This window comes from Pseudorasbora parva, chromosome 22 (genome assembly GCF_024679245.1).
Source record: "Pseudorasbora parva isolate DD20220531a chromosome 22, ASM2467924v1, whole genome shotgun sequence".
Classification (NCBI taxonomy): Eukaryota; Metazoa; Chordata; class Actinopteri; order Cypriniformes; family Gobionidae; genus Pseudorasbora; species Pseudorasbora parva.
In genome coordinates this window covers 8,698,984-8,719,547 of record NC_090193.1, presented here as the reverse complement: position 1 = coordinate 8,719,547, position 20,564 = coordinate 8,698,984, and the positions used below count along the sequence as shown (strand labels likewise).

The window sequence follows — 20,564 nt, the reverse complement described above, 5'->3', positions numbered from 1 at the left end:
GCTTTAAACAACTTTGCCTTGCACTCTCGAACACTAAAGACAACCATCGACGAGGATGGGATTTGAACCCACGTGTGCAGAGCACAATGGATTAGCAGTCCATCGCCTTAACCACTCGGCCACCTCGTCATTCGTCTACAAGGAACTTTGGCTCTGGTGTTTTTCTGCAGCTATGTTTAGGATGATTACTTTAAAGTAGTTAAACGTTAAAGCGGTGGTAAGTCCGTTAAACCAAAGTGCTTTAAACAACTTTGCCTGGCACTCTCGAACACTAAAGACAACCATCGTTGAGGATGGGATTTGAACCCACGTGTCTAGAGCACAATGGATTAGCAGTCCATCGCCTTAACCACTCGGCCACCTCATCATGCGTCTACAAGGAACTTTGGCTCTGGTGTTTTTCTGCAGCTATGTTTAGGATGATTACTTTAAAGTGGTTAAACGTTAAAGCGGTGGTAGGTACATTAAAGCAAAGTGCTTCAAACAACTTTGCCTGGCACTCTCGAACACTAAAGACATCAAACGACGAAGATGGGATTCGAACCCACGCGTGCAGAGCACAATGGATTAGCAGTCCATCGCCTTAACCACTCGGCCACCTCGTCATGCGTCTACAAGGAACTTTGGCTCTGGTGTTTTTCTGCAGCTATGTTTAGGATGATTACTTTAAAGTGGTTAACTGTTAATGCGGTGGTAAGTACATTAAAGCAAAGTGCTTCAAACAACTTTGCCTGGCACTCTCGAACACTAAAGACATCAAACGACGAAGATGGGATTCGAACCCACGCGTGCAGAGCACAATGGATTAGCAGTCCATCGCCTTAACCACTCGGCCACCTCGTCTCACGTCTGCATGAAACTGGGCTCTGGTGTTTTTCTGCAGCTATGTTTAGGATGATTACTTTAAAGTAGTTAAACGTTAAAGCGGTGGTAAGTACGTTAAAGCAAAGTGCTTTAAACAACTTTGCCTTGCACTCTCGAACACTAAAGACAACCATCGACGAGGATGGGATTCGAACCAACGCGTGCAGAGCACCATGGATTAGCAGTCCATCGCCTTAACCACTCAGCCACCTCGTCACGCTGCTGAATTAAAATGGGATGGGGTGTTTTTCTACAGCTATGTTTAGGATGATTACGTTAAAGTGGTTAAACGTTAAAGCGGTGGTAGGTAAATTAAAGCAAAGTGCTTCAAACAACTTTGCCTGGCACTCTCGAACACTAAAGACATCAAACGACGAGGATGGGATTCGAACCCACGCGTGCAGAGCACAATGGATTAGCAGTCCATCGCCTTAACCACTCGGCCACCTCGTCACGTGTCTGCATGAAACTGGGATGTGATTTTTTTCTGCATCTATGTTGAGGATGATTACTTTAAAGTAGTTAAACGTTAAAGCGGTGGTAAGTACGTTAAAGCAAAGTGCTTTAAAAAACTTTGCCTGGCACTCTCGAACACTAAAGACAACCATCGTTGAGGATGGGTTTCAAACCCACGCGTCCAGAGCACAATGGATTAGCAAACCATCGCCTTAACCACTCGGCCACCTCGTCACGCGGCTGCATTAAACTGGGATGGGGTGTTTTTCTGCAGCTATGTTTAGGATGATTACATTAAAGTAGTTAAACGTTAAAGCGGTGGTAAGTACGTTAAAGCAAAGTGCTTTAAAAAACTTTGCCTGGCACTCTCGAACACTAAAGACAACCATCGACGAGGATGAGATTCGAACCCACGCGTGCAGAGCACAATGGATTAGCAGTCCATCGCCTTAACCACTCGGCCACCTCGTCACACGTCTGCATGAAACTGGGCTCTGGTGTTTTTCTGCAGCTATGTTTAGGATGATTACTTTAAAGTGGTTAAACGTTAAAGCGGTGGTAGGTACATTAAAGCAAAGTGCTTCAAACAACTTTGCCTGGCACTCTCGAACACTAAAGACATCAAACGACGAGGATGGGATTCGAACCCACGCGTGCAGAGCACAATGGATTAGCAGTCCATTGCCTTAACCACTCGGCCACCTCGTCACGTGTCTGCATGAAACTGGGATGTGATGTTTTTCTGCATCTATGTTTAGGATGATTACTTTAAAGTAGTTAAACGTTAAAGCGGTGGTAAGTACGTTAAAGCAAAGTGCTTTAAAAAACTTTGCCTGGCACTCTCGAACACTAAAGACAACCATCGACGAGGATGGGATTCGAACCCACGCGTGCAGAGCACAATGGATTAGCAGTCCATCGCCTTAACCACTCGGCCACCTCGTCACACGTCTGCATGAAACTGGGCTCTGGTGTTTTTCTGCAGCTATGTTTAGGATGATTACTTTAAAGTGGTTAAACGTTAAAGCGGTGGTAAGTACGTTAAAGCAAAGTGCTTTAAACAACTTTGCCTGGCACTCTCGAACACTAAAGACAACCATCGAAGAGGATGGGATTCGAACCCACGCGTGCAGAGCACAATGGATTAGCAGTGCATCGCCTTAACCACTCGGCCACCTCGTCACACGTCTGCATGAAACTGGGCTCTGGTGTTTTTCTGCAGCTATGTTTAGGATGATTACTTTAAAGTGGTTAAACGTTAAAGCGGTGGTAGGTACATTAAAGCAAAGTGCTTCAAACAACTTTGCCTGGCACTCTCGAACACTAAAGACATCAAACGACGAAGATGGTATTCGAACCCACGCGTGCAGAGCACAATGGATTAGCAGTTCATCGCCTTAACCACTCGGCCACCTCGTCACGTGTCTGCATGAAACTGGGATGTGATGTTTTTCTGCATCTATGTTTAGGATGATTACTTTAAAGTAGTTAAACGTTAAAGCGGTGGTAAGTACGTTAAAGCAAAGTGCTTTAAAAAACTTTGCCTGGCACTCTCGAACACTAAAGACAACCATCGACGAGGATGGGATTCGAACCCACGCGTGCAGAGAACAATGGATTAGCAGTCCATCGCCTTAACCACTCGGCCACCTCGTCACACGTCTGCATGAAACTGGGCTCTGGTGTTTTTCTGCAGCTATGTTTAGGATGATTACTTTAAAGTGGTTAAACGTTAAAGCGGTGGTAAGTACGTTAAAGCAAAGTGCTTCAAACAACTTTGCCTGGCACTCTCGAACACTAAAGACATCAAACGACGAGGATGGGATTCGAACCCACGCGTGCAGAGCACAATGGATTAGCAGTCCATCGCCTTAACCACTCGGCCACCTCGTCTCACGTCTGCATGAAACTGGGCTCTGGTGTTTTTCTGCAGCTATGTTTAGGATGATTACTTTAAAGTAGTTAAACGTTAAAGCGGTGGTAAGTATGTTAAAGCAAAGTGCTTTAAACAACTTTGCCTTGCACTCTCGAACACTAAAGACAACCATCGACGAGGATGGGATTTGAACCCACGTGTGCAGAGCACAATGGATTAGCAGTCCATCGCCTTAACCACTCGGCCACCTCGTCATGCGTCTGCTTGAAATTGGAATGTGGTGTTTTTCTGCAGCTATGTTTAGGATGATTACGTTAAAGTGGTTAAACGTTAAAGCGGTGGTAGGTACATTAAAGCAAAGTGCTTCAAACAACTTTGCCTGGCACTCTCGAACACTAAAGACAACCATCGACGAGGATGGGATTCGAACCCACGCGTGCAGAGCACAATGGATTAGCAGTCCATCGCCTTAACCACTCGGCCACCTCGTCACGCGGCTGCATTAAACTGGGATGGGGTGTTTTTCTGCAGCTATGTTTAGGATGATTACTTTAAAGTGGTTAAACGTTAAAGCGGTGGTAAGTACGTTAAAGCAAAGTGCTTTAAAAAACTTTGCCTGGCACTCTCGAACACTAAAGACAACCATCGACGAGGATGAGATTCGAACCCACGCGTGCAGAGCACAATGGATTAGCAGTCCATCGCCTTAACCACTCGGCCACCTCGTCACACGTCTGCATGAAACTGGGCTCTGGTGTTTTTCTGCAGCTATGTTTAGGATGATTACTTTAAAGTGGTTAAACGTTAAAGCGGTGGTAGGTACATTAAAGCAAAGTGCTTCAAACAACTTTGCCTGGCACTCTCGAACACTAAAGACATCAAACGACGAGGATGGGATTCGAACCCACGCGTGCAGAGCACAATGGATTAGCAGTCCATTGCCTTAACCACTCGGCCACCTCGTCACGTGTCTGCATGAAACTGGGATGTGATGTTTTTCTGCATCTATGTTTAGGATGATTACTTTAAAGTAGTTAAACGTTAAAGCGGTGGTAAGTACGTTAAAGCAAAGTGCTTTAAAAAACTTTGCCTGGCACTCTCGAACACTAAAGACAACCATCGACGAGGATGGGATTCAAACCCACACGTGCAGAGCACAATGGATTAGCAGTCCATCGCCTTAACCACTCGGCCACCTCGTCACACGTCTGCATGAAACTGGGCTCTGGTGTTTTTCTGCAGCTATGTTTAGGATGATTACTTTAAAGTGGTTAAACGTTAAAGCGGTGGTAAGTACGTTAAAGCAAAGTGCTTTAAACAACTTTGCCTGGCACTCTCGAACACTAAAGACAACAATCGACGAGGATGGGATTCGAACCCACGCGTGCAGAGCACAATGGATTAGCAGTCCATCGCCTTAACCACTCGGCCACCTCGTCACACGTCTGCATGAAACTGGGCTCTGGTGTTTTTCTGCAGCTATGTTTAGGATGATTACTTTAAAGTGGTTAAACGTTAAAGCGGTGGTAGGTACATTAAAGCAAAGTGCTTCAAACAACTTTGCCTGGCACTCTCGAACACTAAAGACATCAAACGACGAAGATGGGATTCGAACCCACGCGTGCAGAGCACAATGGATTAGCAGTCCATCGCCTTAACCACTCGGCCACCTCGTCACACGTCTGCATGAAACTGGGCTCTGGTGTTTTTCTGCAGCTATGTTTAGGATGATTACTTTAAAGTGGTTAAACGTTAAAGCGGTGGTAAGTACGTTAAAGCAAAGTGCTTTAAACAACTTTGCCTGGCACTCTCGAACACTAAAGACAACCATCGAAGAGGATGGGATTCGAACCCACGCGTGCAGAGCACAATGGATTAGCAGTGCATCGCCTTAACCACTCGGCCACCTCGTCACACGTCTGCATGAAACTGGGCTCTGGTGTTTTTCTGCAGCTATGTTTAGGATGATTACTTTAAAGTGGTTAAACGTTAAAGCGGTGGTAGGTACATTAAAGCAAAGTGCTTCAAACAACTTTGCCTGGCACTCTCGAACACTAAAGACATCAAACGACGAAGATGGTATTCGAACCCACGCGTGCAGAGCACAATGGATTAGCAGTCCATCGCCTTAACCACTCGGCCACCTCGTCACGTGTCTGCATGAAACTGGGATGTGATGTTTTTCTGCATCTATGTTTAGGATGATTACTTTAAAGTAGTTAAACGTTAAAGCGGTGGTAAGTACGTTAAAGCAAAGTGCTTTAAAAAACTTTGCCTGGCACTCTCGAACACTAAAGACAACCATCGACGAGGATGGGATTCGAACCCACGCGTGCAGAGAACAATGGATTAGCAGTCCATCGCCTTAACCACTCGGCCACCTCGTCACACGTCTGCATGAAACTGGGCTCTGGTGTTTTTCTGCAGCTATGTTTAGGATGATTACTTTAAAGTGGTTAAACGTTAAAGCGGTGGTAAGTACGTTAAAGCAAAGTGCTTCAAACAACTTTGCCTGGCACTCTCGAACACTAAAGACATCAAACGACGAGGATGGGATTCGAACCCACGCGTGCAGAGCACAATGGATTAGCAGTCCATCGCCTTAACCACTCGGCCAACTCGTCTCACGTCTGCATGAAACTGGGCTCTGGTGTTTTTCTGCAGCTATGTTTAGGATGATTACTTTAAAGTAGTTAAACGTTAAAGCGGTGGTAAGTATGTTAAAGCAAAGTGCTTTAAACAACTTTGCCTTGCACTCTCGAACACTAAAGACAACCATCGACGAGGATGGGATTTGAACCCACGTGTGCAGAGCACAATGGATTAGCAGTCCATCGCCTTAACCACTCGGCCACCTCGTCATGCGTCTGCTTGAAATTGGAATGTGGTGTTTTTCTGCAGCTATGTTTAGGATGATTACGTTAAAGTGGTTAAACGTTAAAGCGGTGGTAGGTACATTAAAGCAAAGTGCTTCAAACAACTTTGCCTGGCACTCTCGAACACTAAAGACATCAAACGACGAGGATGGGATTCTAACCCACGCGTGCAGAGCACAATGGATTAGCAGTCCATCGCCTTAACCACTCGGCCACCTCGTCACATGTCTGCATGAAACTGGGATGTGATGTTTTTCTGCATCTATGTTTAGGATGATTACTTTAAAGTAGTTAAACGTTAAAGTGGTGGTAAGTACGTTAAAGCAAAGTGCTTTAAAAAACTTTGCCTGGCACTCTCGAACACTAAAGACAACCATCGACGAGGATGGGATTCGAACCCACGCGTGCAGAGCACAATGGATTAGCAGTCCATCGCCTTAACCACTCGGCCACCTCGTCACGCGGCTGCATTAAACTGGGATGGGGTGTTTTTCTGCAGCTATGTTTAGGATGATTACTTTAAAGTGGTTAAACGTTAAAGCGGTGGTAAGTACGTTAAAGCAAAGTGCTTTAAACAACTTTGCCTGGCACTCTCGAACACTAAAGACAACCATCGACGAGGATGGGATTCGAACCCACGCGTGCAGAGCACAATGGATTAGCAGTTCATCGCCTTAACCACTCGGCCACCTCGTCACACGTCTGCATGAAACTGGGCTCTGGTGTTTTTCTGCAGCTATGTTTAGGATGATTACTTTAAAGTGGTTAAACGTTAAAGCGGTGGTAGGTACATTAAAGCAAAGTGCTTCAAACAACTTTGCCTGGCACTCTCGAACACTAAAGACATCAAACGACGAAGATGGGATTCGAACCCACGCGTGCAGAGCACAATGGATTAGCAGTCCATCGCCTTAACCACTCGGCCACCTCGTCTCACGTCTGCATGAAACTGGGCTCTGGTGTTTTTCTGCAGCTATGTTTAGGATGATTACTTTAAAGTAGTTAAACGTTAAAGCGGTGGTAAGTACGTTAAAGCAAAGTGCTTTAAACAACTTTGCCTTGCACTCTCGAACACTAAAGACAACCATCGACGAGGATGGGATTTGAACCCACGTGTGCAGAGCACAATGGATTAGCAGTCCATCGCCTTAACCACTCGGCCACCTCGTCATTCGTCTACAAGGAACTTTGGCTCTGGTGTTTTTCTGCAGCTATGTTTAGGATGATTACTTTAAAGTAGTTAAACGTTAAAGCGGTGGTAAGTCCGTTAAACCAAAGTGCTTTAAACAACTTTGCCTGGCACTCTCGAACACTAAAGACAACCATCGTTGAGGATGGGATTTGAACCCACGTGTGCAGAGCACAATGGATTAGCAGTCCATCGCCTTAACCACTCGGCCACCTCGTCATGCGTCTACAAGGAACTTTGGCTCTGGTGTTTTTCTGCAGCTATGTTTAGGATGATTACTTTAAAGTGGTTAAACGTTAAAGCGGTGGTAGGTACATTAAAGCAAAGTGCTTCAAACAACTTTGCCTGGCACTCTCGAACACTAAAGACATCAAACGACGAAGATGGGATTCGAACCCACGCGTGCAGAGCACAATGGATTAGCAGTCCATCGCCTTTACCACTCGGCCACCTCGTCATGCGTCTACAAGGAACTTTGGCTCTGGTGTTTTTCTGCAGCTATGTTTAGGATGATTACTTTAAAGTGGTTAACTGTTAAAGCGGTGGTAGGTACATTAAAGCAAAGTGCTTCAAACAACTTTGCCTGGCACTCTCGAACACTAAAGACATCAAACGACGAAGATGGGATTCGAACCCACGCGTGCAGAGCACAATGGATTAGCAGTCCATCGCCTTAACCACTCGGCCACCTCGTCTCACGTCTGCATGAAACTGGGCTCTGGTGTTTTTCTGCAGCTATGTTTAGGATGATTACTTTAAAGTAGTTAAACGTTAAAGCGGTGGTAAGTACGTTAAAGCAAAGTGCTTTAAACAACTTTGCCTTGCACTCTCGAACACTAAAGACAACCATCGACGAGGATGGGATTCGAACCAACGCGTGCAGAGCACCATGGATTAGCAGTCCATCGCCTTAACCACTCAGCCACCTCGTCACGCGGCTGAATTAAAATGGGATGGGGTGTTTTTCTACAGCTATGTTTAGGATGATTACGTTAAAGTGGTTAAACGTTAAAGCGGTGGTAGGTAAATTAAAGCAAAGTGCTTCAAACAACTTTGCCTGGCACTCTCGAACACTAAAGACATCAAACGACGAGGATGGGATTCGAACCCACGCGTGCAGAGCACAATGGATTAGCAGTCCATCGCCTTAACCACTCGGCCACCTCGTCACGTGTCTGCATGAAACTGGGATGTGATTTTTTTCTGCATCTATGTTGAGGATGATTACTTTAAAGTAGTTAAACGTTAAAGCGGTGGTAAGTACGTTAAAGCAAAGTGCTTTAAAAAACTTTGCCTGGAACTCTCGAACACTAAAGACAACCATCGTTGAGGATGGGTTTCAAACCCACGCGTCCAGAGCACAATGGATTAGCAAACCATCGCCTTAACCACTCGGCCACCTCGTCACGCGGCTGCATTAAACTGGGATGGGGTGTTTTTCTGCAGCTATGTTTAGGATGATTACATTAAAGTAGTTAAACGTTAAAGCGGTGGTAAGTACGTTAAAGCAAAGTGCTTTAAAAAACTTTGCCTGGCACTCTCGAACACTAAAGACAACCATCGACGAGGATGAGATTCGAACCCACGCGTGCAGAGCACAATGGATTAGCAGTCCATCGCCTTAACCACTCGGCCACCTCGTCACACGTCTGCATGAAACTGGGCTCTGGTGTTTTTCTGCAGCTATGTTTAGGATGATTACTTTAAAGTGGTTAAACGTTAAAGCGGTGGTAGGTACATTAAAGCAAAGTGCTTCAAACAACTTTGCCTGGCACTCTCGAACACTAAAGACATCAAACGACGAGGATGGGATTCGAACCCACGCGTGCAGAGCACAATGGATTAGCAGTCCATCGCCTTAACCACTCGGCCACCTCGTCACGTGTCTGCATGAAACTGGGATGTGATGTTTTTCTGCATCTATGTTTAGGATGATTACTTTAAAGTAGTTAAACGTTAAAGCGGTGGTAAGTACGTTAAAGCAAAGTGCTTTAAAAAACTTTGCCTGGCACTCTCGAACACTAAAGACAACCATCGACGAGGATGGGATTCAAACCCACACGTGCAGAGCACAATGGATTAGCAGTCCATCGCCTTAACCACTCGGCCACCTCGTCACACGTCTGCATGAAACTGGGCTCTGGTGTTTTTCTGCAGCTATGTTTAGGATGATTACTTTAAAGTGGTTAAACGTTAAAGCGGTGGTAAGTACGTTAAAGCAAAGTGCTTTAAACAACTTTGCCTGGCACTCTCGAACACTAAAGACAACAATCGACGAGGATGGGATTCGAACCCACGCGTGCAGAGCACAATGGATTAGCAGTCCATCGCCTTAACCACTCGGCCACCTCGTCACACGTCTGCATGAAACTGGGCTCTGGTGTTTTTCTGCAGCTATGTTTAGGATGATTACTTTAAAGTGGTTAAACGTTAAAGCGGTGGTAGGTACATTAAAGCAAAGTGCTTCAAACAACTTTGCCTGGCACTCTCGAACACTAAAGACATCAAACGACGAAGATGGGATTCGAACCCACGCATGCAGAGCACAATGGATTAGCAGTCCATCGCCTTAACCACTCGGCCACCTCGTCTCACGTCTGCATGAATCTGGGCTCTGGTGTTTTTCTGCAGCTATGTTTAGGATGATTACTTTAAAGTAGTTAAACGTTAAAGCGGTGGTAAGTACGTTAAAGCAAAGTGCTTTAAACAGCTTTGCCTTGCACTCTCGAACACTAAAGACAACCATCGACGAGGATGGGATTTGAACCCACGTGTGCAGAGCACAATGGATTAGCAGTCCATCGCCTTAACCACTCGGCCACCTCGTCATGCGTCTGCTTGGAATTGGAATGTGGTGTTTTTCTGCAGCTATGTTTAGGATGATTACGTTAAAGTGGTTAAACGTTAAAGCGGTGGTAGGTACATTAAAGCAAAGTGCTTCAAACAACTTTGCCTGGCACTCTCGAACACTAAAGACATCAAACGACGAGGATGGGATTCGAACCCACGCGTGCAGAGCACAATGGATTAGCAGTCCATCGCCTTAACCACTCGGCCACCTCGTCACGTGTCTGCATGAAACTGGGATGTGATGTTTTTCTGCATCTATGTTTAGGATGATTACTTTAAAGTAGTTAAACGTTAAAGCGGTGGTAAGTACGTTACAGCAAAGTGCTTTAAACAACTTTGCCTTGCACTCTCGAACACTAAAGACAACCATCGACGAGGATGGGATTCGAACCAACGCGTGCAGAGCACCATGGATTAGCAGTCCATCGCCTTAACCACTCAGCCACCTCGTCACGCGGCTGAATTAAAATGGGATGGGGTGTTTTTCTACAGCTATGTTTAGGATGATTACGTTAAAGTGGTTAAACGTTAAAGCGGTGGTAGGTAAATTAAAGCAAAGTGCTTCAAACAACTTTGCCTGGCACTCTCGAACACTAAAGACATCAAACGACGAGGATGGGATTCGAACCCACGCGTGCAGAGCACAATGGATTAGCAGTCCATCGCCTTAACCACTCGGCCACCTCGTCACGTGTCTGCATGAAACTGGGATGTGATTTTTTTCTGCATCTATGTTGAGGATGATTACTTTAAAGTAGTTAAACGTTAAAGCGGTGGTAAGTACGTTAAAGCAAAGTGCTTTAAAAAACTTTGCCTGGCACTCTCGAACACTAAAGACAACCATCGTTGAGGATGGGTTTCAAACCCACGCGTCCAGAGCACAATGGATTAGCAAACCATCGCCTTAACCACTCGGCCACCTCGTCACGCGGCTGCATTAAACTGGGATGGGGTGTTTTTCTGCAGCTATGTTTAGGATGATTACATTAAAGTAGTTAAACGTTAAAGCGGTGGTAAGTACGTTAAAGCAAAGTGCTTTAAAAAACTTTGCCTGGCACTCTCGAACACTAAAGACAACCTTCGACGAGGATGAGATTCGAACCCACGCGTGCAGAGCACAATGGATTAGCAGTCCATCGCCTTAACCACTCGGCCACCTCGTCACACGTCTGCATGAAACTGGGCTCTGGTGTTTTTCTGCAGCTATGTTTAGGATGATTACTTTAAAGTGGTTAAACGTTAAAGCGGTGGTAGGTACATTAAAGCAAAGTGCTTCAAACAACTTTGCCTGGCACTCTCGAACACTAAAGACATCAAACGACGAGGATGGGATTCGAACCCACGCGTGCAGAGCACAATGGATTAGCAGTCCATCGCCTTAACCACTCGGCCACCTCGTCACGTGTCTGCATGAAACTGGGATGTGATGTTTTTCTGCATCTATGTTTAGGATGATTACTTTAAAGTAGTTAAACGTTAAAGCGGTGGTAAGTACGTTAAAGCAAAGTGCTTTAAAAAACTTTGCCTGGCACTCTCGAACACTAAAGACAACCATCGACGAGGATGGGATTCAAACCCACACGTGCAGAGCACAATGGATTAGCAGTCCATCGCCTTAACCACTCGGCCACCTCGTCACACGTCTGCATGAAACTGGGCTCTGGTGTTTTTCTGCAGCTATGTTTAGGATGATTACTTTAAAGTGGTTAAACGTTAAAGCGGTGGTAAGTACGTTAAAGCAAAGTGCTTTAAACAACTTTGCCTGGCACTCTCGAACACTAAAGACAACAATCGACGAGGATGGGATTCGAACCCACGCGTGCAGAGCACAATGGATTAGCAGTCCATCGCCTTAACCACTCGGCCACCTCGTCACACGTCTGCATGAAACTGGGCTCTGGTGTTTTTCTGCAGCTATGTTTAGGATGATTACTTTAAAGTGGTTAAACGTTAAAGCGGTGGTAGGTACATTAAAGCAAAGTGCTTCAAACAACTTTGCCTGGCACTCTCGAACACTAAAGACATCAAACGACGAAGATGGGATTCGAACCCACGCGTGCAGAGCACAATGGATTAGCAGTCCATCGCCTTAACCACTCGGCCACCTCGTCTCACGTCTGCATGAAACTGGGCTCTGGTGTTTTTCTGCAGCTATGTTTAGGATGATTACTTTAAAGTAGTTAAACGTTAAAGCGGTGGTAAGTACGTTAAAGCAAAGTGCTTTAAACAGCTTTGCCTTGCACTCTCGAACACTAAAGACAACCATCGACGAGGATGGGATTTGAACCCACGTGTGCAGAGCACAATGGATTAGCAGTCCATCGCCTTAACCACTCGGCCACCTCGTCATGCGTCTGCTTGGAATTGGAATGTGGTGTTTTTCTGCAGCTATGTTTAGGATGATTACGTTAAAGTGGTTAAACGTTAAAGCGGTGGTAGGTACATTAAAGCAAAGTGCTTCAAACAACTTTGCCTGGCACTCTCGAACACTAAAGACATCAAACGACGAGGATGGGATTCGAACCCACGCGTGCAGAGCACAATGGATTAGCAGTCCATCGCCTTAACCACTCGGCCACCTCGTCACGTGTCTGCATGAAACTGGGATGTGATGTTTTTCTGCATCTATGTTTAGGATGATTACTTTAAAGTAGTTAAACGTTAAAGCGGTGGTAAGTACGTTAAAGCAAAGTGCTTTAAACAACTTTGCCTTGCACTCTCGAACACTAAAGACAACCATCGACGAGGATGGGATTCGAACCAACGCGTGCAGAGCACCATGGATTAGCAGTCCATCGCCTTAACCACTCAGCCACCTCGTCACGCGGCTGAATTAAAATGGGATGGGGTGTTTTTCTACAGCTATGTTTAGGATGATTACGTTAAAGTGGTTAAACGTTAAAGCGGTGGTAGGTAAATTAAAGCAAAGTGCTTCAAACAACTTTGCCTGGCACTCTCGAACACTAAAGACATCAAACGACGAGGATGGGATTCGAACCCACGCGTGCAGAGCACAATGGATTAGCAGTCCATCGCCTTAACCACTCGGCCACCTCGTCACGTGTCTGCATGAAACTGGGATGTGATTTTTTTCTGCATCTATGTTGAGGATGATTACTTTAAAGTAGTTAAACGTTAAAGCGGTGGTAAGTACGTTAAAGCAAAGTGCTTTAAAAAACTTTGCCTGGCACTCTCGAACACTAAAGACAACCATCGTTGAGGATGGGTTTCAAACCCACGCGTCCAGAGCACAATGGATTAGCAAACCATCGCCTTAACCACTCGGCCACCTCGTCACGCGGCTGCATTAAACTGGGATGGGGTGTTTTTCTGCAGCTATGTTTAGGATGATTACATTAAAGTAGTTAAACGTTAAAGCGGTGGTAAGTACGTTAAAGCAAAGTGCTTTAAAAAACTTTGCCTGGCACTCTCGAACACTAAAGACAACCATCGACGAGGATGAGATTCGAACCCACGCGTGCAGAGCACAATGGATTAGCAGTCCATCGCCTTAACCACTCGGCCACCTCGTCACACGTCTGCATGAAACTGGGCTCTGGTGTTTTTCTGCAGCTATGTTTAGGATGATTACTTTAAAGTGGTTAAACGTTAAAGCGGTGGTAGGTACATTAAAGCAAAGTGCTTCAAACAACTTTGCCTGGCACTCTCGAACACTAAAGACATCAAACGACGAGGATGGGATTCGAACCCACGCGTGCAGAGCACAATGGATTAGCAGTCCATCGCCTTAACCACTCGGCCACCTCGTCACGTGTCTGCATGAAACTGGGATGTGATGTTTTTCTGCATATATGTTTAGGATGATTACTTTAAAGTAGTTAAACGTTAAAGCGGTGGTAAGTACGTTAAAGCAAAGTGCTTTAAAAAACTTTGCCTGGCACTCTCGAACACTAAAGACAACCATCGACGAGGATGGGATTCGAACCCACGCGTGCAGAGCACAATGGATTAGCAGTCCATCGCCTTAACCACTCGGCCACCTCGTCACGCGGCTGCATTAAACTGGGATGGGGTGTTTTTCTGCAGCTATGTTTAGGATGATTACTTTAAAGTGGTTAAACGTTAAAGCGGTGGTAAGTACGTTAAAGCAAAGTGCTTTAAACAACTTTGCCTGGCACTCTCGAACACTAAAGACAACCATGGGATTCGAACCCACGCGTGCAGAGCACAATGGATTAGCAGTTCATCGCCTTAACCACTCGGCCACCTCGTCACACGTCTGCATGAAACTGGGCTCTGGTGTTTTTCTGCAGCTATGTTTAGGATGATTACTTTAAAGTGGTTAAACGTTAAAGCGGTGGTAGGTACATTAAAGCAAAGTGCTTCAAACAACTTTGCCTGGCACTCTCGAACACTAAAGACATCAAACGACGAAGATGGGATTCGAACCCACGCGTGCAGAGCACAATGGATTAGCAGTCCATCGCCTTAACCACTCGGCCACCTCGTCTCACGTCTGCATGAAACTGGGCTCTGGTGTTTTTCTGCAGCTATGTTTAGGATGATTACTTTAAAGTAGTTAAACGTTAAAGCGGTGGTAAGTACGTTAAAGCAAAGTGCTTTAAACAACTTTGCCTTGCACTCTCGAACACTAAAGACAACCATCGACGAGGATGGGATTTGAACCCACGTGTGCAGAGCACAATGGATTAGCAGTCCATCGCCTTAACCACTCGGCCACCTCGTCATTCGTCTACAAGGAACTTTGGCTCTGGTGTTTTTCTGCAGCTATGTTTAGGATGATTACTTTAAAGTAGTTAAACGTTAAAGCGGTGGTAAGTCCGTTAAACCAAAGTGCTTTAAACAACTTTGCCTGGCACTCTCGAACACTAAAGACAACCATCGTTGAGGATGGGATTTGAACCCACGTGTGCAGAGCACAATGGATTAGCAGTCCATCGCCTTAACCACTCGGCCACCTCGTCATGCGTCTACAAGGAACTTTGGCTCTGGTGTTTTTCTGCAGCTATGTTTAGGATGATTACTTTAAAGTGGTTAAACGTTAAAGCGGTGGTAGGTACATTAAAGCAAAGTGCTTCAAACAACTTTGCCTGGCACTCTCGAACACTAAAGACATCAAACGACGAAGATGGGATTCGAACCCACGCGTGCAGAGCACAATGGATTAGCAGTCCATCGCCTTAACCACTCGGCCACCTCGTCATGCGTCTACAAGGAACTTTGGCTCTGGTGTTTTTCTGCAGCTATGTTTAGGATGATTACTTTAAAGTGGTTAACTGTTAAAGCGGTGGTAGGTACATTAAAGCAAAGTGCTTCAAACAACTTTGCCTGGCACTCTCGAACACTAAAGACATCAAACGACGAAGATGGGATTCGAACCCACGCGTGCAGAGCACAATGGATTAGCAGTCCATCGCCTTAACCACTCGGCCACCTCGTCACGTGTCTGCATGAAACTGGGATGTGATTTTTTTCTGCATCTATGTTGAGGATGATTACTTTAAAGTAGTTAAACGTTAAAGCGGTGGTAAGTACGTTAAAGCAAAGTGCTTTAAAAAACTTTGCCTGGCACTCTCGAACACTAAAGACAACCATCGTTGAGGATGGGTTTCAAACCCACGCGTCCAGAGCACAATGGATTAGCAAACCATCGCCTTAACCACTCGGCCACCTCGTCACGCGGCTGCATTAAACTGGGATGGGGTGTTTTTCTGCAGCTATGTTTAGGATGATTACATTAAAGTAGTTAAACGTTAAAGCGGTGGTAAGTACGTTAAAGCAAAGTGCTTTAAAAAACTTTGCCTGGCACTCTCGAACACTAAAGACAACCATCGACGAGGATGAGATTCGAACCCACGCGTGCAGAGCACAATGGATTAGCAGTCCATCGCCTTAACCACTCGGCCACCTCGTCACACGTCTGCATGAAACTGGGCTCTGGTGTTTTTCTGCAGCTATGTTTAGGATGATTACTTTAAAGTGGTTAAACGTTAAAGCGGTGGTAGGTACATTAAAGCAAAGTGCTTCAAACAACTTTGCCTGGCACTCTCGAACACTAAAGACATCAAACGACGAGGATGGGATTCGAACCCACGCGTGCAGAGCACAATGGATTAGCAGTCCATTGCCTTAACCACTCGGCCACCTCGTCACGTGTCTGCATGAAACTGGGATGTGATGTTTTTCTGCATCTATGTTTAGGATGATTACTTTAAAGTAGTTAAACGTTAAAGCGGTGGTAAGTACGTTAAAGCAAAGTGCTTTAAAAAACTTTGCCTGGCACTCTCGAACACTAAAGACAACCATCGACGAGGATGGGATTCAAACCCACACGTGCAGAGCACAATGGATTAGCAGTCCATCGCCTTAACCACTCGGCCACCTCGTCACACGTCTGCATGAAACTGGGCTCTGGTGTTTTTCTGCAGCTATGTTTAGGATGATTACTTTAAAGTGGTTAAACGTTAAAGCGGTGGTAAGTACGTTAAAGCAAAGTGCTTTAAACAACTTTGCCTGGCACTCTCGAACACTAAAGACAACAATCGACGAGGATGGGATTCGAACCCACGCGTGCAGAGCACAATGGATTAGCAGTCCATCGCCTTAACCACTCGGCCACCTCGTCACACGTCTGCATGAAACTGGGCTCTGGTGTTTTTCTGCAGCTATGTTTAGGATGATTACTTTAAAGTGGTTAAACGTTAAAGCGGTGGTAGGTACATTAAAGCAAAGTGCTTCAAACAACTTTGCCTGGCACTCTCGAACACTAAAGACATCAAACGACGAAGATGGGATTCGAACCCACGCGTGCAGAGCACAATGGATTAGCAGTCCATCGCCTTAACCACTCGGCCACCTCGTCACACGTCTGCATGAAACTGGGCTCTGGTGTTTTTCTGCAGCTATGTTTAGGATGATTACTTTAAAGTGGTTAAACGTTAAAGCGGTGGTAAGTACGTTAAAGCAAAGTGCTTTAAACAACTTTGCCTGGCACTCTCGAACACTAAAGACAACCATCGAAGAGGATGGGATTCGAACCCACGCGTGCAGAGCACAATGGATTAGCAGTGCATCGCCTTAACCACTCGGCCACCTCGTCACACGTCTGCATGAAACTGGGCTCTGGTGTTTTTCTGCAGCTATGTTTAGGATGATTACTTTAAAGTGGTTAAACGTTAAAGCGGTGGTAGGTACATTAAAGCAAAGTGCTTCAAACAACTTTGCCTGGCACTCTCGAACACTAAAGACATCAAACGACGAAGATGGTATTCGAACCCACGCGTGCAGAGCACAATGGATTAGCAGTCCATCGCCTTAACCACTCGGCCACCTCGTCACGTGTCTGCATGAAACTGGGATGTGATGTTTTTCTGCATCTATGTTTAGGATGATTACTTTAAAGTAGTTAAACGTTAAAGCGGTGGTAAGTACGTTAAAGCAAAGTGCTTTAAAAAACTTTGCCTGGCACTCTCGAACACTAAAGACAACCATCGACGAGGATGGGATTCGAACCCACGCGTGCAGAGAACAATGGATTAGCAGTCCATCGCCTTAACCACTCGGCCACCTCGTCACACGTCTGCATGAAACTGGGCTCTGGTGTTTTTCTGCAGCTATGTTTAGGATGATTACTTTAAAGTGGTTAAACGTTAAAGCGGTGGTAAGTACGTTAAAGCAAAGTGCTTCAAACAACTTTGCCTGGCACTCTCGAACACTAAAGACATCAAACGACGAGGATGGGATTCGAACCCACGCGTGCAGAGCACAATGGATTAGCAGTCCATCGCCTTAACCACTCGGCCAACTCGTCTCACGTCTGCATGAAACTGGGCTCTGGTGTTTTTCTGCAGCTATGTTTAGGATGATTACTTTAAAGTAGTTAAACGTTAAAGCGGTGGTAAGTATGTTAAAGCAAAGTGCTTTAAACAACTTTGCCTTGCACTCTCGAACACTAAAGACAACTATCGACGAGGATGGGATTTGAACCCACGTGTGCAGAGCACAATGGATTAGCAGTCCATCGCCTTAACCACTCGGCCACCTCGTCATGCGTCTGCTTGAAATTGGAATGTGGTGTTTTTCTGCAGCTATGTTTAGGATGATTACGTTAAAGTGGTTAAACGTTAAAGCGGTGGTAGGTACATTAAAGCAAAGTGCTTCAAACAACTTTGCCTGGCACTCTCGAACACTAAAGACATCAAACGACGAGGATGGGATTCTAACCCACGCGTGCAGAGCACAATGGATTAGCAGTCCATCGCCTTAACCACTCGGCCACCTCGTCACATGTCTGCATGAAACTGGGATGTGATGTTTTTCTGCATCTATGTTTAGGATGATTACTTTAAAGTAGTTAAACGTTAAAGTGGTGGTAAGTACGTTAAAGCAAAGTGCTTTAAAAAACTTTGCCTGGCACTCTCGAACACTAAAGACAACCATCGACGAGGATGGGATTCGAACCCACGCGTGCAGAGCACAATGGATTAGCAGTCCATCGCCTTAACCACTCGGCCACCTCGTCACGCGGCTGCATTAAACTGGGATGGGGTGTTTTTCTGCAGCTATGTTTAGGATGATTACTTTAAAGTGGTTAAACGTTAAAGCGGTGGTAAGTACGTTAAAGCAAAGTGCTTTAAACAACTTTGCCTGGCACTCTCGAACACTAAAGACAACCATCGACGAGGATGGGATTCGAACCCACGCGTGCAGAGCACAATGGATTAGCAGTTCATCGCCTTAACCACTCGGCCACCTCGTCACACGTCTGCATGAAACTGGGCTCTGGTGTTTTTCTGCAGCTATGTTTAGGATGATTACTTTAAAGTGGTTAAACGTTAAAGCGGTGGTAGGTACATTAAAGCAAAGTGCTTCAAACAACTTTGCCTGGCACTCTCGAACACTAAAGACATCAAACGACGAAGATGGGATTCGAACCCACGCGTGCAGAGCACAATGGATTAGCAGTCCATCGCCTTAACCACTCGGCCACCTCGTCTCACGTCTGCATGAAACTGGGCTCTGGTGTTTTTCTGCAGCTATGTTTAGGATGATTACTTTAAAGTAGTTAAACGTTAAAGCGGTGGTAAGTACGTTAAAGCAAAGTGCTTTAAACAACTTTGCCTTGCACTCTCGAACACTAAAGACAACCATCGACGAGGATGGGATTTGAACCCACGTGTGCAGAGCACAATGGATTAGCAGTCCATCGCCTTAACCACTCGGCCACCTCGTCATTCGTCTACAAGGAACTTTGGCTCTGGTGTTTTTCTGCAGCTATGTTTAGGATGATTACTTTAAAGTAGTTAAACGTTAAAGCGGTGGTAAGTCCGTTAAACCAAAGTGCTTTAAACAACTTTGCCTGGCACTCTCGAACACTAAAGACAACCATCGTTGAGGATGGGATTTGAACCCACGTGTGCAGAGCACAATGGATTAGCAGTCCATCGCCTTAACCACTCGGCCACCTCGTCATGCGTCTACAAGGAACTTTGGCTCTGGTGTTTTTCTGCAGCTATGTTTAGGATGATTACTTTAAAGTGGTTAAACGTTAAAGCGGTGGTAGGTACATTAAAGCAAAGTGCTTCAAACAACTTTGCCTGGCACTCTCGAACACTAAAGACATCAAACGACGAAGATGGGATTCGAACCCACGCGTGCAGAGCACAATGGATTAGCAGTCCATCGCCTTAACCACTCGGCCACCTCGTCATGCGTCTACAAGGAACTTTGGCTCTGGTGTTTTTCTGCAGCTATGTTTAGGATGATTACTTTAAAGTGGTTAACTGTTAAAGCGGTGGTAGGTACATTAAAGCAAAGTGCTTCAAACAACTTTGCCTGGCACTCTCGAACACTAAAGACATCAAACGACGAAGATGGGATTCGAACCCACGCGTGCAGAGCACAATGGATTAGCAGTCCATCGCCTTAACCACTCGGCCACCTCGTCTCACGTCTGCATGAAACTGGGCTCTGGTGTTTTTCTGCAGCTATGTTTAGGATGATTACTTTAAAGTAGTTAAACGTTAAAGCGGTGGTAAGTACGTTAAAGCAAAGTGCTTTAAACAACTTTGCCTTGCACTCTCGAACACTAAAGACAACCATCGACGAGGATGGGATTCGAACCAACGCGTGCAGAGCACCATGGATTAGCAGTCCATCGCCTTAACCACTCAGCCACCTCGTCACGCGGCTGAATTAAAATGGGATGGGGTGTTTTTCTACAGCTATGTTTAGGATGATTACGTTAAAGTGGTTAAACGTTAAAGCGGTGGTAGGTAAATTAAAGCAAAGTGCTTCAAACAACTTTGCCTGGCACTCTCGAACACTAAAGACATCAAACGACGAGGATGGGATTCGAACCCACGCGTGCAGAGCACAATGGATTAGCAGTCCATCGCCTTAACCACTCGGCCACCTCGTCACGTGTCTGCATGAAACTGGGATGTGATTTTTTTCTGCATCTATGTTGAGG

The 20,564-nt window shown here is 45.5% G+C and overlaps 54 non-coding genes across 54 annotated transcripts; all 54 read right to left on the bottom strand.

Annotated features, from left to right (window-relative positions):
* Positions 1-47: 47 nt before the first annotated feature.
* Positions 48-129, bottom strand: trnas-gcu (transfer RNA serine (anticodon GCU)). Its single transcript has one exon. It is a non-coding gene; the product is annotated as a tRNA-Ser (tRNA).
* Positions 130-523: 394 nt separating this feature from the next.
* On the bottom strand, positions 524-605 carry trnas-gcu (transfer RNA serine (anticodon GCU)). Its single transcript has one exon. It is a non-coding gene; the product is annotated as a tRNA-Ser (tRNA).
* Positions 606-761: 156 nt separating this feature from the next.
* Positions 762-843, bottom strand: trnas-gcu (transfer RNA serine (anticodon GCU)). Its single transcript has one exon. It is a non-coding gene; the product is annotated as a tRNA-Ser (tRNA).
* Positions 844-1,235: 392 nt separating this feature from the next.
* Positions 1,236-1,317, bottom strand: trnas-gcu (transfer RNA serine (anticodon GCU)). Its single transcript has one exon. It is a non-coding gene; the product is annotated as a tRNA-Ser (tRNA).
* A 629-nt stretch (positions 1,318-1,946) lies between these two features.
* Positions 1,947-2,028, bottom strand: trnas-gcu (transfer RNA serine (anticodon GCU)). Its single transcript has one exon. It is a non-coding gene; the product is annotated as a tRNA-Ser (tRNA).
* A 155-nt stretch (positions 2,029-2,183) lies between these two features.
* On the bottom strand, positions 2,184-2,265 carry trnas-gcu (transfer RNA serine (anticodon GCU)). The gene has a single exon. It is a non-coding gene; the product is annotated as a tRNA-Ser (tRNA).
* A 629-nt stretch (positions 2,266-2,894) lies between these two features.
* Positions 2,895-2,976, bottom strand: trnas-gcu (transfer RNA serine (anticodon GCU)). Its single transcript has one exon. It is a non-coding gene; the product is annotated as a tRNA-Ser (tRNA).
* Positions 2,977-3,131: 155 nt separating this feature from the next.
* trnas-gcu (transfer RNA serine (anticodon GCU)) lies at positions 3,132-3,213 on the bottom strand. Its single transcript has one exon. It is a non-coding gene; the product is annotated as a tRNA-Ser (tRNA).
* A 155-nt stretch (positions 3,214-3,368) lies between these two features.
* trnas-gcu (transfer RNA serine (anticodon GCU)) lies at positions 3,369-3,450 on the bottom strand. Its single transcript has one exon. It is a non-coding gene; the product is annotated as a tRNA-Ser (tRNA).
* A 155-nt stretch (positions 3,451-3,605) lies between these two features.
* trnas-gcu (transfer RNA serine (anticodon GCU)) lies at positions 3,606-3,687 on the bottom strand. The gene has a single exon. It is a non-coding gene; the product is annotated as a tRNA-Ser (tRNA).
* A 392-nt stretch (positions 3,688-4,079) lies between these two features.
* On the bottom strand, positions 4,080-4,161 carry trnas-gcu (transfer RNA serine (anticodon GCU)). The gene has a single exon. It is a non-coding gene; the product is annotated as a tRNA-Ser (tRNA).
* Positions 4,162-4,553: 392 nt separating this feature from the next.
* trnas-gcu (transfer RNA serine (anticodon GCU)) lies at positions 4,554-4,635 on the bottom strand. The gene has a single exon. It is a non-coding gene; the product is annotated as a tRNA-Ser (tRNA).
* Positions 4,636-4,790: 155 nt separating this feature from the next.
* Positions 4,791-4,872, bottom strand: trnas-gcu (transfer RNA serine (anticodon GCU)). The gene has a single exon. It is a non-coding gene; the product is annotated as a tRNA-Ser (tRNA).
* Positions 4,873-5,501: 629 nt separating this feature from the next.
* On the bottom strand, positions 5,502-5,583 carry trnas-gcu (transfer RNA serine (anticodon GCU)). Its single transcript has one exon. It is a non-coding gene; the product is annotated as a tRNA-Ser (tRNA).
* A 392-nt stretch (positions 5,584-5,975) lies between these two features.
* trnas-gcu (transfer RNA serine (anticodon GCU)) lies at positions 5,976-6,057 on the bottom strand. Its single transcript has one exon. It is a non-coding gene; the product is annotated as a tRNA-Ser (tRNA).
* Positions 6,058-6,212: 155 nt separating this feature from the next.
* On the bottom strand, positions 6,213-6,294 carry trnas-gcu (transfer RNA serine (anticodon GCU)). The gene has a single exon. It is a non-coding gene; the product is annotated as a tRNA-Ser (tRNA).
* A 155-nt stretch (positions 6,295-6,449) lies between these two features.
* Positions 6,450-6,531, bottom strand: trnas-gcu (transfer RNA serine (anticodon GCU)). The gene has a single exon. It is a non-coding gene; the product is annotated as a tRNA-Ser (tRNA).
* A 155-nt stretch (positions 6,532-6,686) lies between these two features.
* trnas-gcu (transfer RNA serine (anticodon GCU)) lies at positions 6,687-6,768 on the bottom strand. The gene has a single exon. It is a non-coding gene; the product is annotated as a tRNA-Ser (tRNA).
* A 155-nt stretch (positions 6,769-6,923) lies between these two features.
* On the bottom strand, positions 6,924-7,005 carry trnas-gcu (transfer RNA serine (anticodon GCU)). The gene has a single exon. It is a non-coding gene; the product is annotated as a tRNA-Ser (tRNA).
* Positions 7,006-7,160: 155 nt separating this feature from the next.
* trnas-gcu (transfer RNA serine (anticodon GCU)) lies at positions 7,161-7,242 on the bottom strand. Its single transcript has one exon. It is a non-coding gene; the product is annotated as a tRNA-Ser (tRNA).
* A 394-nt stretch (positions 7,243-7,636) lies between these two features.
* Positions 7,637-7,718, bottom strand: trnas-gcu (transfer RNA serine (anticodon GCU)). Its single transcript has one exon. It is a non-coding gene; the product is annotated as a tRNA-Ser (tRNA).
* A 156-nt stretch (positions 7,719-7,874) lies between these two features.
* trnas-gcu (transfer RNA serine (anticodon GCU)) lies at positions 7,875-7,956 on the bottom strand. The gene has a single exon. It is a non-coding gene; the product is annotated as a tRNA-Ser (tRNA).
* A 392-nt stretch (positions 7,957-8,348) lies between these two features.
* On the bottom strand, positions 8,349-8,430 carry trnas-gcu (transfer RNA serine (anticodon GCU)). Its single transcript has one exon. It is a non-coding gene; the product is annotated as a tRNA-Ser (tRNA).
* A 629-nt stretch (positions 8,431-9,059) lies between these two features.
* On the bottom strand, positions 9,060-9,141 carry trnas-gcu (transfer RNA serine (anticodon GCU)). Its single transcript has one exon. It is a non-coding gene; the product is annotated as a tRNA-Ser (tRNA).
* A 392-nt stretch (positions 9,142-9,533) lies between these two features.
* trnas-gcu (transfer RNA serine (anticodon GCU)) lies at positions 9,534-9,615 on the bottom strand. Its single transcript has one exon. It is a non-coding gene; the product is annotated as a tRNA-Ser (tRNA).
* Positions 9,616-9,770: 155 nt separating this feature from the next.
* On the bottom strand, positions 9,771-9,852 carry trnas-gcu (transfer RNA serine (anticodon GCU)). The gene has a single exon. It is a non-coding gene; the product is annotated as a tRNA-Ser (tRNA).
* A 155-nt stretch (positions 9,853-10,007) lies between these two features.
* Positions 10,008-10,089, bottom strand: trnas-gcu (transfer RNA serine (anticodon GCU)). Its single transcript has one exon. It is a non-coding gene; the product is annotated as a tRNA-Ser (tRNA).
* A 155-nt stretch (positions 10,090-10,244) lies between these two features.
* On the bottom strand, positions 10,245-10,326 carry trnas-gcu (transfer RNA serine (anticodon GCU)). The gene has a single exon. It is a non-coding gene; the product is annotated as a tRNA-Ser (tRNA).
* Positions 10,327-10,718: 392 nt separating this feature from the next.
* trnas-gcu (transfer RNA serine (anticodon GCU)) lies at positions 10,719-10,800 on the bottom strand. Its single transcript has one exon. It is a non-coding gene; the product is annotated as a tRNA-Ser (tRNA).
* A 629-nt stretch (positions 10,801-11,429) lies between these two features.
* Positions 11,430-11,511, bottom strand: trnas-gcu (transfer RNA serine (anticodon GCU)). Its single transcript has one exon. It is a non-coding gene; the product is annotated as a tRNA-Ser (tRNA).
* Positions 11,512-11,903: 392 nt separating this feature from the next.
* trnas-gcu (transfer RNA serine (anticodon GCU)) lies at positions 11,904-11,985 on the bottom strand. Its single transcript has one exon. It is a non-coding gene; the product is annotated as a tRNA-Ser (tRNA).
* Positions 11,986-12,140: 155 nt separating this feature from the next.
* trnas-gcu (transfer RNA serine (anticodon GCU)) lies at positions 12,141-12,222 on the bottom strand. Its single transcript has one exon. It is a non-coding gene; the product is annotated as a tRNA-Ser (tRNA).
* A 155-nt stretch (positions 12,223-12,377) lies between these two features.
* On the bottom strand, positions 12,378-12,459 carry trnas-gcu (transfer RNA serine (anticodon GCU)). The gene has a single exon. It is a non-coding gene; the product is annotated as a tRNA-Ser (tRNA).
* Positions 12,460-12,614: 155 nt separating this feature from the next.
* Positions 12,615-12,696, bottom strand: trnas-gcu (transfer RNA serine (anticodon GCU)). Its single transcript has one exon. It is a non-coding gene; the product is annotated as a tRNA-Ser (tRNA).
* A 392-nt stretch (positions 12,697-13,088) lies between these two features.
* trnas-gcu (transfer RNA serine (anticodon GCU)) lies at positions 13,089-13,170 on the bottom strand. The gene has a single exon. It is a non-coding gene; the product is annotated as a tRNA-Ser (tRNA).
* A 629-nt stretch (positions 13,171-13,799) lies between these two features.
* trnas-gcu (transfer RNA serine (anticodon GCU)) lies at positions 13,800-13,881 on the bottom strand. Its single transcript has one exon. It is a non-coding gene; the product is annotated as a tRNA-Ser (tRNA).
* Positions 13,882-14,036: 155 nt separating this feature from the next.
* trnas-gcu (transfer RNA serine (anticodon GCU)) lies at positions 14,037-14,118 on the bottom strand. Its single transcript has one exon. It is a non-coding gene; the product is annotated as a tRNA-Ser (tRNA).
* A 382-nt stretch (positions 14,119-14,500) lies between these two features.
* On the bottom strand, positions 14,501-14,582 carry trnas-gcu (transfer RNA serine (anticodon GCU)). Its single transcript has one exon. It is a non-coding gene; the product is annotated as a tRNA-Ser (tRNA).
* A 155-nt stretch (positions 14,583-14,737) lies between these two features.
* trnas-gcu (transfer RNA serine (anticodon GCU)) lies at positions 14,738-14,819 on the bottom strand. Its single transcript has one exon. It is a non-coding gene; the product is annotated as a tRNA-Ser (tRNA).
* Positions 14,820-15,213: 394 nt separating this feature from the next.
* On the bottom strand, positions 15,214-15,295 carry trnas-gcu (transfer RNA serine (anticodon GCU)). The gene has a single exon. It is a non-coding gene; the product is annotated as a tRNA-Ser (tRNA).
* A 156-nt stretch (positions 15,296-15,451) lies between these two features.
* trnas-gcu (transfer RNA serine (anticodon GCU)) lies at positions 15,452-15,533 on the bottom strand. The gene has a single exon. It is a non-coding gene; the product is annotated as a tRNA-Ser (tRNA).
* Positions 15,534-16,162: 629 nt separating this feature from the next.
* trnas-gcu (transfer RNA serine (anticodon GCU)) lies at positions 16,163-16,244 on the bottom strand. The gene has a single exon. It is a non-coding gene; the product is annotated as a tRNA-Ser (tRNA).
* Positions 16,245-16,636: 392 nt separating this feature from the next.
* Positions 16,637-16,718, bottom strand: trnas-gcu (transfer RNA serine (anticodon GCU)). Its single transcript has one exon. It is a non-coding gene; the product is annotated as a tRNA-Ser (tRNA).
* Positions 16,719-16,873: 155 nt separating this feature from the next.
* Positions 16,874-16,955, bottom strand: trnas-gcu (transfer RNA serine (anticodon GCU)). Its single transcript has one exon. It is a non-coding gene; the product is annotated as a tRNA-Ser (tRNA).
* A 629-nt stretch (positions 16,956-17,584) lies between these two features.
* trnas-gcu (transfer RNA serine (anticodon GCU)) lies at positions 17,585-17,666 on the bottom strand. The gene has a single exon. It is a non-coding gene; the product is annotated as a tRNA-Ser (tRNA).
* Positions 17,667-18,058: 392 nt separating this feature from the next.
* On the bottom strand, positions 18,059-18,140 carry trnas-gcu (transfer RNA serine (anticodon GCU)). The gene has a single exon. It is a non-coding gene; the product is annotated as a tRNA-Ser (tRNA).
* A 155-nt stretch (positions 18,141-18,295) lies between these two features.
* On the bottom strand, positions 18,296-18,377 carry trnas-gcu (transfer RNA serine (anticodon GCU)). The gene has a single exon. It is a non-coding gene; the product is annotated as a tRNA-Ser (tRNA).
* A 155-nt stretch (positions 18,378-18,532) lies between these two features.
* trnas-gcu (transfer RNA serine (anticodon GCU)) lies at positions 18,533-18,614 on the bottom strand. The gene has a single exon. It is a non-coding gene; the product is annotated as a tRNA-Ser (tRNA).
* Positions 18,615-18,769: 155 nt separating this feature from the next.
* On the bottom strand, positions 18,770-18,851 carry trnas-gcu (transfer RNA serine (anticodon GCU)). Its single transcript has one exon. It is a non-coding gene; the product is annotated as a tRNA-Ser (tRNA).
* A 155-nt stretch (positions 18,852-19,006) lies between these two features.
* trnas-gcu (transfer RNA serine (anticodon GCU)) lies at positions 19,007-19,088 on the bottom strand. The gene has a single exon. It is a non-coding gene; the product is annotated as a tRNA-Ser (tRNA).
* Positions 19,089-19,243: 155 nt separating this feature from the next.
* Positions 19,244-19,325, bottom strand: trnas-gcu (transfer RNA serine (anticodon GCU)). Its single transcript has one exon. It is a non-coding gene; the product is annotated as a tRNA-Ser (tRNA).
* Positions 19,326-19,719: 394 nt separating this feature from the next.
* Positions 19,720-19,801, bottom strand: trnas-gcu (transfer RNA serine (anticodon GCU)). The gene has a single exon. It is a non-coding gene; the product is annotated as a tRNA-Ser (tRNA).
* A 156-nt stretch (positions 19,802-19,957) lies between these two features.
* trnas-gcu (transfer RNA serine (anticodon GCU)) lies at positions 19,958-20,039 on the bottom strand. The gene has a single exon. It is a non-coding gene; the product is annotated as a tRNA-Ser (tRNA).
* Positions 20,040-20,431: 392 nt separating this feature from the next.
* trnas-gcu (transfer RNA serine (anticodon GCU)) lies at positions 20,432-20,513 on the bottom strand. The gene has a single exon. It is a non-coding gene; the product is annotated as a tRNA-Ser (tRNA).
* Between the last annotated feature and the right edge of the window lie 51 nt (positions 20,514-20,564).